Source organism: Artemia franciscana, chromosome 5 (genome assembly GCF_032884065.1).
Source record: "Artemia franciscana chromosome 5, ASM3288406v1, whole genome shotgun sequence".
NCBI classification, from domain to species: domain Eukaryota; kingdom Metazoa; phylum Arthropoda; class Branchiopoda; order Anostraca; family Artemiidae; genus Artemia; species Artemia franciscana.
The window spans coordinates 36014358-36026688 of NC_088867.1; the positions used below are offsets into that span (position 1 = coordinate 36014358).

General features: G+C 33.5%; 1 protein-coding gene across 1 annotated transcript in view; it reads right to left on the minus strand.

Moving 5' to 3' along the window:
• Positions 1-1590: 1590 nt before the first annotated feature.
• The window catches only part of LOC136027337 (TAR DNA-binding protein 43-like), a 41998-nt gene continuing 31257 nt past the window's right edge, over positions 1591-12331 (minus strand). Inside the window, exons 6-7 of the transcript XR_010617579.1 lie at positions 7397-7626; positions 1591-5139 (exon numbers count right to left, since the gene is read on the minus strand). The gene's annotated coding sequence lies outside the window, so the exon portion shown is untranslated. The remainder of the gene's footprint in view (positions 5140-7396; positions 7627-12331) is intronic.

Here is a 12331-nt window from a genome sequence, read left to right on the forward strand (position 1 = left end):
GGAGGTACAAATTCTTGAAAAAAATAGCTATTTTTACAAAAAAAGTAACTCTTGTGACCATTTTTCAAAAATAGTAACAAATAGTGGCCAGCTTTAGTAATAGTGACCACGTAGGAGTCCTGTAATTTGTTCATTGTTTATATGTAGTATACGTTATTGAGAAAAGGTAAACATGTTTGACTTCTATTTTCCCAAAATACAAAGGGCATTAAGATGAGTCTTTCAGGGAATATTGAGGGGAGTGTTGTAATGAATCATAACATGATGTGTACATGGGTTGTCAAAATAGTGTAACTCAGGAATGACTGAGCATATTAATTTGGAATTTTCAGGAAATGATAAGGGAGATTTTCAGCAACCAAAAAGGCAACATTTGCACGCTACTACAACTACAGTTGCTTCTACTGCTACCACAAGTACTATTACTACTACCACTTCTTTAGCGATTATTACTAAGGCTGAAAATATTGCAAAGCATATATGAGGAAACGCTGAGGGGCAATTTCGAGCTGAATCAAAACCTACTATGTGTATACAGATTGCTGTTACGGGTGCATTAGCAAAATTTTTGGAACGGCTTATCATATGAAGAAGAAACTTCAGGGGCATTATGAATGGGATGTTCAGTTGACCAAAAGGCAAAATGTACCTATTACTACTGCTACCATTAATATTATGATATAAGTACAATTAAGGCTACACATATGAAGGTAAAAATTTGATAGAATATTGAGGTGGAACTTGAACTAAGTCAAAATGCACCATGCTCATGCAGATTATCAAAAGGGCGTATGCCGAGAACTGATTTGGGCATTAAGTTGAAAGTTTCTAAGAATACTTAAAGGGGAAGATCAATTGAAAAAAAGGTAATTTATGCATGTCTGTACTAACACTACTACCAATGCTGCTACTGCTACTAAATTACTCCAACTACTACTTCAACTGCAACAACTTGAGCAGGCCTTCTCAAACTATGGGTCGTGTCCCCAAAAGGGGTCGCGTAGCAAAACTCTGGGGTCGCTAGAGATTTTAATATTAAATATTTAAATAGACGATTTTATAACCTCTAAATGTGTATTTTTGCAGTCACTCTCACAAACCTGCAAACAAAAAAGGTTGGAATGCGCGCACACATTTTCAGCGAGGCAATGACTCAATAACACTAAAAAAAGACTGTAACAGAATAAAACTATAACATGAACTAGTGTAGTATTGATTTTCTTCACAGTGTTGTCATGTTGGCTTATTTCTTCCCAGACTGGCTTATTCTGATGGTGAATGGTGATTTTTTTTTTATCTGCTGGCTAAAATCTTGGCCAATTTTATTGTGATCTGGCTTATTTTCTGGCATGAAATACTTTTTCGGGAAAAAAATTATTTTCTTCAGACATCCATACATCCTTTGAGTCAAATAATTTTTACGTCACACAACAAAGCTGTACTCTCTGTGCCCTCAAGAGGCTCAGAAGGACCAACTAAAGGCCTTTGAAACACTGAGTCGTCTAGTGAAGTCAGTGTAACGAGATTACATTTTTTTTCCCTTTTTATTCACTAATTAATCAATTATTATATGCAATATGTTCAAAGCAGTAACGGTAATGAACAACCTCTTTGTTTGATCAGCAATAAATTATAGACTCCAGAAAGTACAAAACCTTTAAAAAAAATACATCTTGAATCAAAGCTTGTTTTCATTCCAATAAACCAAAATACTATTTTGAAAGACCGTATAATTCTTTAAATGCCGCAAATAAAAAATCCTGTGAGAAACCTATGACCATTAATGAAAAATGTTTACTAGCCATCTATGAAGTTTCATACTGTATTACTAAAAATAAAATGCCGTTCATCACCGGAGAAGATCTTGTATCACCTGTTTCTAGTTGTAGAAAAATTTTATAAGTACTAGATAAAAGTAAATATGCCAATGATATTCAAAAACAAATTTTGTTAAAAGACACTAGTGCAATTTCTACAGGAAAGTAAAGGAAGCCCAAAATTTTCTATACAGTTTAACAAAACAAATGTTACTACTAAATTGACTCAGTTGTTAGTATACGTCAGGTACATTTATAATAATTTGTGGAGGAAGAATTGTTGCTATTTTGACCTATCAAAGACCATACTACAGAAAAAACTGCAAAGTTTGCAAAATTTTTAATACTGAAGACTTGGAAAGAAAGAATTGCAGTTGAATATGCACAGATGGTGTAGGATACATAGGTGGGTTAAGCCTATTGGTTTTAAATATTTTTTTCAATCTGCTCATTATGATCATATAATTTTTACTCACTGCCTTATACTCCAAGAGGCCCTTGCAGCAAAAATCTAAGCACCAGAATTAAGCGATGTGCTTCAGGATGCTGTTAAGATTATAAATTTTATTAAGAGCCACGCCGTTACCAGCCCCTTATTTTCAAATCTCTTTAAGGATGCGGATTCCAACTACACAACTTTATTACTACTGCAATAGTAAAATGGTTGTAAAGAGGTTGAATTGTAACTATATTATTTTTATTAAAGGACGGAATTGAAATATTTTCAAACCAAGCAAAAATATTTCAAAATGACTTATGACTACCCAAGATGTGTTATTTGTGAAATATCTTTGCAAAATCAAACAATCTCCACTTGTATATCCGTAAAAATTGCAATATATTTACTTCAAATGGCAAAATTGAAAGTTTTATAAAAGATAGCATCAACATTTGATAAAGTTTTTAAGAAAAAAAATCGTTCGAAATATTTTCAACAAATAAATATTTCAACATTTTTATAACTGAGAGAAATCATACTAAAACGTTTATTGTAAAAATTCTTGTAGATCACTTAAAAGTGCAAGAAACAGAGTTCTGTACATATTTTACATTAAATATTGATTTTAAAAAGGTCGCTTGGATTGGCCTAAGTGAGATTGATCACCGGTCTGAGCTGTCTGAAGAACCTGCTGAGCTTTCGAGTGACCCAAGCTTGAAATTAGGGTTTCCAAAAAACCCTTAACTGATTTCTGGATCAGAAGTCGAACTGCCCATAATTGCTCATATGGCGTTATATGTTCTTCCGCCATTAGACACTATATGTTTATGTTAAGTTACTTTCTCAGCTTTATTATATATTAAATCTCTGTACTGGTCATTGCTAAAAATGTTCAAGAGGTCTTAGGTCCAGCAGCATCAAACATTCAAACAAAATTTAATTTCTTATGCAATAAAAAATGGCATATTCATTTCATTAGATTTTTTCTTTAATCTTAATTTGATACTTACCACTCAACGCACGAGTTCGAATATATTTGAGTAAAATAAGACGTTCACAAAATTTCCTTTAAATTTTTTTGCTGAAAAAAACATGCAATTTTGATGAAAAATAGAGTATATAACTTTAAAAAATAGGGCAATTAATACATTTTTGCGACTTTTTGTGCAATTTTTAGTTTTTGTATGTTTTTAGTTCCTAGTAATATATAGTTAATAAATCCTAATATAATATATATTTTGTTTTCTTTTCCCACTTTTTGTCTCATTTCATTTCGTTTTTTTTTTGTTTGTTAATGTTGTCGGTATTTTTGTTCATTGAAAGTTTATTGAATGTTAACATCAATGTTTAAAAATTACCAGCAAACAAGTTAATTGTAAAAACATAAATAACTGTATTAGTTGTATCTATGATTATTTTTACTTTTACATTGGAAAGTGTTGGATGGAACGTAAATTAGCCACTTTTTCGCCAAAAAGGCTAAAACAGGAGTATTTGTATACTTTTTTAAAACCTAAACTTTGTTTAAGAACAAGGAGAATCAGCTAAATTTCCAAAAAACTTCCATTAAACTCTTTTTAGAGCACAAACGATCCATCACATCATGTTCCCATACTCTTACATTAAAACTATTGACTGAACTCTCATGATTGTTTTCACAAACGACATGACTGTGTCGTAAAAATGTATAAACATAGTATATATATATATATATATATATATATATATATATATATATATATATATATATATATATATATATATATATATATATATATATATATATATATATATATATATATATATGTATATATAACCAACCCAAATTATTTTTGTGTACTGCAAAAACGTGTGACGTATATTTTTTTCAGAATTAAATAGAATTCAAAAAGTATTTGCCCTCTGAAACACTCGAACATTCAACTTCATACCATAGTTAGTTTCACCACTTAAAACTAAATCCTCACCAAACATCTCTTACATGAAACCACTGACATTGATAATTTACAAGATAATTTCCATTGATAATCACAAGACATTAATAATCCGTAGAGTCAAGCACAATTGACCTTCGACCAAAGTCACTGTCACTATGCCATAAATGTGTATACATATTATGCTGGAAGCATTACAAGATTTGGAACATGTAACAATAAAACAGTATCCCAAGGAGATTAAGAAAAGAAAACCATAGATTATTGATCTGATACATTGGATTCAAAAACCGTCATAATGTCTTTCTGAGTAAATGGCAAAGTGATTCAAATGAGAAATAATATTGAATAAGATTTATTACAAAGAGGAAACATATTTAGCTGCTTAAACTTAGTAGAAAAATTAATATTTATGGTCACTAAATAAGTCTATTTAAGAGCAGCGTGACGTTTATGCAATGTAAAATATTTTCAGATGTTTGAAGTATTAGCTTTCAATAATACTTAAGTTAGCTTTTTGTTTCAACAAAAGCAAATAAAAAATGGCGTTGAAATTTACCTAAAGCCCCCGGAAATCCAGGCTTGGTTTAAAAATTTTATCAACGTGTTTCTTGTATAAGAAACTATAAATGGATTAAACGATATTTCAAATACATTATACTTCCCATCTCTCAACATAATTGCATGATTCAGTTCCACCACTTAGTCGAACCATATACATTATAATCCGGCTGGCCTCTTCATTCCTGGTAATTCGATCCATAATAATTTCCCGACTGCCAACTACCTCGGCTGTGGCCACCTGACTGAGGTAGGGGAGTGATGCCACCTTGACTGTGAGGAGACCAAGAGGTCACCCCAGCTGGTACTAGGGTAGCACCAACCGTGGCAGCTATTTGAGCAGCCTGGCCGCCTTCAGATGAAGGACTAGGTCCATAACCTCCACCTCCTAACAGAATAAAATAGAGGCAATAATTATGTTCTAATGATACTTCATCGGTACGAAAATTTAAACAAACACAAATAAACTAAAACCATCAAGTTTTGTTCTTCGGCATTCTATTCTATCGATTTGCAAAAAAAAAACACAAGTAAACAACTAAATTATACTAAAATATTTCTAAAGTAGTGATTGAGGCAAGAAGATTGAACAACCCAAACAGTAGTTTATAAAAAAAAAAGTAAAAATAGTAAGACAATTAATTCTAAGCTAGAAAGGTAGTGGTATAAACTCGTTTTTAGAGATACATGTAATTAAACTTGTCAGTGTTCTATTGACCTTTAACATTTTTATCACCACGGTCTTACCGAAAACTTTTCCATTGGACTAGTGTCCAGTTTTGTGGGTTCGGAAATATAGCTGCACGCGGCCATATTTTTAGAAGGGGCGATGAAGAGGGGGTATGTATAAGGGCAGTATGAAATTTAATAAAACCCGGGTATCAAAGCATTGAAACCTTCGTACATTCAAGCGCTTTTCTCGGTGTTCATAGAGAGATTGCTTTAAGAGATATCCATGAAAAACGATTGTTGACAAACTAAGTAAACAAGCATTTTTTCTCCAGGAAGTGAAAGCAAATATAAAATTTAAGGCTGACAGAAATTATCCAGGATATGAAGAGAATCTCCTCCCTTTCTCCATACCATAGATTTAATTAAGACTGACTTATTAACTATATACTTAAATGTTAGCATTCTAGAAGAAAATAATTCCGCTATTCGCCAATTTAGCAATCAATAACGCCTCGATAAATTAGTACTGGTTTCTCAATAGTTTTTTTTCTTTTTTTAAAGAAAACTAGGGAAATATGTAAACTAAATGAAAAAAAGCCTAAAAATGTAAACAAACTGTGGCTACGTTGTCCTTTGGTTTTCTTTTGTCAAAACAATAAAACTATTTTCTGCTTTCCGAAATATCTATGATACTGCAATAAAAAATTTAAAACATTCAGTGCCAACATTATGGTTGGTTGTCAATATTCAAGAGAATTAGAATTTCTTTCGGGTCTATTTCGGGAGCATAAAAGAATCTCAATGAAAAGCAAAATAAATACTTGGAACTGGTAATATGAATGCTAGCATGCATTCACTGTACTGGCTAGTACTATACAGAGAATACACAGACTGTAGGCGGACCTATAAGAGAGTGAAAAAATATTAACAAACAACACAACCGCAAAATTTAAATGATTTACAGATACAGTCATAACATGTTTTCTTTCGCCTATTCTGCTGGCTATCGCTCGGCAGCTTTTAGTCCTCCCACGCTTGTTACCGTGAGGCCATATTTCTATTTTTGTACGCATTTTTTTATAGTCTATATCCATCTTCACGGCTCCAAATTTTGACTGATTAAAAAGTCAGCTGGTACCAGTCTAGTATTTTTTGAACCGAAATAAACTAAAGCTTTCCTCTAATATCTAAATTCTATATCTGTAGTGGTTGCTTTCTATAAGATAGTGACTAGTTCATTGGATTTCTCAATACAACTAGTGATAATGCAATGGGTAGTTCGAAAAGAAACCCGCCGAAAAAGATGCCTTAGTAAAAAACGAAAATTAATTTCGCTGGTGAACCCTCATGATGGGAATAATATCTGTGTGTTGATTCCAAGGTTTTGAGCACCATTCAAATAGGTTTTAAACTAGGAGCGACAATCTTCTTTTCTACGTTACAAATAAAATAAAACTGATAATTCCCATAATTTGTTGGAAAGTATTACCCGCCCCACATAGAATCTTAAATTATCCAGAAATATCCAAAATACTACAAAAGAGCTTAGTTAAATTTTGGTTTGTATTTGTTTTTGTTTTTTTGGGTTTTATTTTGTGATAAAAAAAATCCCAAAAATTGCAACTTTAGTATTTAAAAATTTGAGCTTAGAACTGTTGTTATTTTTCAATCCTGTTTATCAGCTGAAAAATTTCGTTTAAACTGAGTGAAAGCTGCACATATCTGTTATTTTTTGGGGCTTAAGACCCCCCTCCCGTCCCTTCTCCCTGTCCAAATTTTTTTGGGGACCGGTGTTCATGATTACTGTATACATTTAACAACAGCCGGTAAATTATGTGTAAAAGCTCCAGATGGCTAAAGGCATATTTTCTTATCAGAAGATTGCCTGAGGGACTAATTTCGTTATTCCAAATAGCCAGTAGCCCAACAATACAGAAACAGATCTCCTGGAAACGTTTTGATGGAATACTTACCAGAACAGTGATTTCCTATTTCGTTGGGTACCGGCCGGGGAGCCCAAGTTGTTCCTCCTCCATTGTTGCCGTCAAAGTACCCTCCTCTCTTCTTTTTCTCCACAGCCTGTGACTTGCCTAATCAGGGTGTTGCTCCAAGGACCTTCATCTGGTTGTTCTTTATAACATGTTCTCCTTTACTAATCAGAGCAGCAACATTTGGATCTATAAACGTTACGAAGGCAAAACCCCTAAAAAAAAGCGAATAGCATGAATAAAAAAAAACCCAAACTATGATGATTATGAAGATTGGAGATGCATATGAGAAGCAATTGATAGAACAACATTCACATTATTGGAGTAAAAGAATTTTTTTAGCCGGAAAATTATTTCAGTGAACTGGATTCGAATATGTTATGTTAAGTACTTCGTTCCGAAACAGGGCGGTAGGCCAGGACAACCATTATTATTGTGGAGTACCTGACTTCCAGAAATAAAACCTGCAGAATTATCCATCTATTGAGACATTCTCGAGATAGACAACTACTTCTTTTGTCTTTATTTTGGAGCTACGGCCTCAGGAACTCACAAACAAAAAATTGACATAGCAAGATTTATCACTAGTATTTTTTTTATTTTTTTTTTGAAGGCAAGACCTTAAATAATGAAAAAACACTGTCTTTTAGCAGGCAAACTAGTGCTGCTATAGATCTTCAAAAAAAAAATAAATAAAAAGATATTGTTAGTCGTTTAGCCTGAGTTATGCCAAAAATTCAATTCAAGCAAACTAAATCATGAGTATTTCTGATATCACCTTACATATTAGTATAATTTGCTTCTCCCGTTTAGATTGAGGTTCTCTTTAGGAGGATGGGGAGGGAAGTACCAGACTTAGGAACCTCACGTTCGAGAAAAAAAATATCTACTAGCGATTAAGAACTTCATGTAATCTCCGTGCATCAAAACCACTTATTTTCATTAAATATGAGAATAATTGAAAGCCGTGCTAATTCTAATTAATTGTTAACTTCGGATCAAGAGTTAGAGTGACTAAAATAAAACTTTCACAAGTTATGTTCCTTAGATGTTTTGCCATTTAATCCGATTGAAATTGGCATAACGTCATATAATTCTTTTCAGATTAGTGATTGGATGAGAGTTTCCGACATTGTCACTTATATAAGAAGATTTATAATTAACTACCTAAATATACGAAGACCATCTGCTACAATCAGATTTTATAGCGATATTTCAAATAGATTCGAAAGGGATTTATTATGAAATTTTAAAACAAAAATACTGAAACGCACAGACAAATTTGTCATATAGTAAAAGACAGGGGAATTGAGTGATAAATAGCAGAAGTTGTGGAGGCATTTAAATTACTTATGGAAGTTAAAGAACTTGCGAACTACTCTCCAAAACTAAGACTATGACTATGAAGATGATTGAAGTTTTCCAGATAAAGATGTTAGCTAAATGAATAAATTTAAGGAAATTCAAACTTCATGGGCAAAGAACGAGCTTGAAAATCAGTGTCAGGAAGACTAAGTCGCTTAAATTTTCCAACCAGAAATTCTGACAAGTGGATGATTTCACTTACATAGATAGTATAACGGCAGAATGACTGCCTTGTGTACATACGGGCGCTGGTTTCCCACAAGTGACAGATTTCCTTTAATAAAATTTCAATTAGTGTTATTTCGACACTTATCACCAATAAAAAAAGCGACTGGACTAAGTCAAACTGCTAGAGAAAACTAAGCATCCTTCAAGACGCCAATTGCTTCTTATGAGTGATTAAATAAAAAAAAACTAGTTTTTTTTAACTGAAAGTAAGGAGCGACATTAAAACTTAAAACAAACAGAAATTACTACGTATATGAAATGGGGTTTCCCCTCCGCAATCCCTCGCTCTTTACGCTAAAGTTTTTAATTGTTTTAAAAATTAGAATTGTGGTAAAGAGTCAAACTTTAGCGTAAAGAGCGAGGGATTGCGGAGGGGAAAACCCATTTCATATACGGAGTATTTCTGTTCGTTTTAAGTTTTAATGTCGCTCCTTACTTTCAGTTAAAAAAACTAGTTTTTTTAAATTTAATTTCTGAACGTTTTTGAATTAATGCATGTTTGATTTTGGCTCTCCGCACATAAATTATTAAAATGAAATTTGCCTACTAATTCTTTTTTTGGCTAAATGACTTTCTCTTAATTTTGATCAGACGATTTTGAGAAATAAGGGGTGGGGAAGGAGGCGTAGTTGCCCTCCAATTTTTCGGTTACTTAAAAAGGTAACTAGAACTTTTAATTTTTAACGGACGTTTTTATTAGTAAAAAATATACGTAACTTAAGAATTAACTTACGTAACAAACTTTTATATTCTTATATTTTTATTATGTACATGAGGGGGTTTGTCCCCTAGTTAATACCTCGCTCTTTATACTAAATCTTAAGTTTTGTCCCAATTCTTTAAGAATGACCCCTAAATCAGAAAGGCCGTAGAATGAGTAGTTGAAATTACGAAAAATACTTTAGGATAAAGAGCGATGTATTAATCTCCCCCTAAATACCTCGCTCTTTATGCTAAAGTATTTTTAGAACCCCTCATATGCTTAATAATCTCTATTCGTTTTAAGTTTTAATGCTACTCCTTACTTTCAACTGAAAAAACTTTTTCATGTTTATTTTTTCATTGTTTTTTTTTTATAGTAATGCTAGAAAATTCTGCGCCCTTTTCATTGAGTTTCTCTTCCCCTATGACATATTCCTCCAAGAAAAGATCCTCCCATATAGCCCCCTCCCCTCAACAGAATCCCCCAAACCAAAAGAATCCCCCTGAAAACGCCTATACACTTCCCAATAACCATTACTGTATGTAAACACTGGTCAAAGTTTGTAACTTGCAGCCCCTCCTCCAGGGACTGCGGGGGAGTAAGTCATCCCCAAAGACATAGTTATTCTGGTTTTCGACTACGCGGAACAAAATGACTATCTCAAAATTTTGATCCGTTGACTTTGGGAAAAAATGAGCGTGGGAGAGGCCTAGGTGCCCTCCAATTTTTTTGGTCACTTAAAAAGGGCACTAGAACTTTCCACTTCCATTAGAATAAGCCCTCTTGCGGGCTTATTAAATAAAGAGGTATTAATTTCCAAAGAAACGCATTTGAAGCATAATCCATTGGCTCAGTCAAGTAGTTTCCAGAAAACACAAGCAACCCTAGCATACATTTCCAGCAAGAGAAGAGGGTGGAAAATAAAACAAGTTTCAAATCCACTGAACTATACAGGAAGAGAACTATTACCGGAAAATGAAAACCTAAGTAAATTCATATCGTGAACCAGTTATCGTGAATTCCTAGATTCGGCTAGAATGCTGAAAAAAATTCTAAGTTTTTGTGATTAGTACTCTTCTGGCACTCCTGCTGTGTATAATCAGGTCAATATACTGTTTTCCAACTATATTATTTTCCTAGCGCGGCCAAGAGTCGGTTTTTGATTTGTTTTTTTTTTTTATTCTGAGTATTTTTAATCAGTATCTTAGAGATCAGGGTTCACTCCCAGTTACTTGGCACTCATGGCAATAGTCCCCTTCCTGTATAATTACAGAGCTGGTACAGGCAAGAGGACAATAATTTACTTCAGTAGCAGCCCATTTACCCTAACTGAGGTATTTAAAGCTTATTTTAATACAATTCAGTTCAATGTTGGCATAAACTGGGACCTGGAACAAACTGCAAAATCAAAGAAGCAGAAAATAATAACCAATTACATGAGTGATATGTGGGTTAATGTAGCTCTTGAGTTTATAACTGACAAACTAAGACTGAAAATAAGTCCAAAGACATAAGACTCGGGCAAGAGATTTTCTTCAAGGCATCCATTGCCTTGAGTTCTACTTAGAAACTGCTAATTTTTGTCATATTTCTTTCAATTTTTAGTAATTTTGAACTAGTTTGAACCTACTGAATCAGCTCAACCCACATAGTACTAATTCTCATATTATTGGTGCAAGCCTGTGATTAGTTTATCAATTTAAAGAATTACAAATCTTGAAGGTATTTAAACGATCAAAAACAGAAAATCAATGCAACCACTATGGAGTGGATAGTGGGCAGTGGTCTTACATGTCCCAAAAAATTCAAATCGTACTGCCTCAACTGCCAGTGACGTAATGCGTTCTTTTGCCCCAGGATAGAATAGAGACTGTCTGTTTTCGGTATATTCTTTTTTTTGTCGGGAGATCGATTAGAAATTCGGTAGATCTCCCTAAAAACCGGTAGAAGTGGAAATACTGAATCTGCGTCATTCAGCCGGTCAATGGCCACGCAATTGCACCACGTGTACCTCCACGTTGACTTCTTTGTTTCCCAGAGAAACTTTCTACTACGTTTTTAAAGACAGTGACATAATAAGGAAAAGACTGGCTTGGGGGCCATATAAATTGATGAGATTATGCACATTAGTTGTTTTATTTCCCTGAGGGATAGCTCCTCCCAGCTGCACGATCACAAATGTGTGTTTTTAAGAATGAATAAATAAACCAAAAAGCAAACTATGAGGAGGAAGCTGTCCAAACCCCAAATCCACCACTACGTAAGGGGGGGCCCACACCAGGATCCACCCCTTTCCCCATTCTTTATGCTATGGTTAATCTTCTTTTCAATCCTTTAAGTACAACGCTATAAAAAAGACAAGTCCCTTCGAGAAATAACAGAAAACAAATTGCAATGGGAAGAGGATTATTTTCTTATGAAATATCTATGGTTGTGATGATATAGTAGCCTATTCCAGTACGAGATATTTGCCAAACTTTTTAGTTTGAAGGGTCTTTCTTGTACTTTTGTTATAGCATTTTCCACATTACTTAACGATTATATGGGCTCTTGTTGATTAATATATTTTAGGATTATTGACAGTATTTAAACTTGTTTGACATTGTAACGTCTGTTTTTGAAAT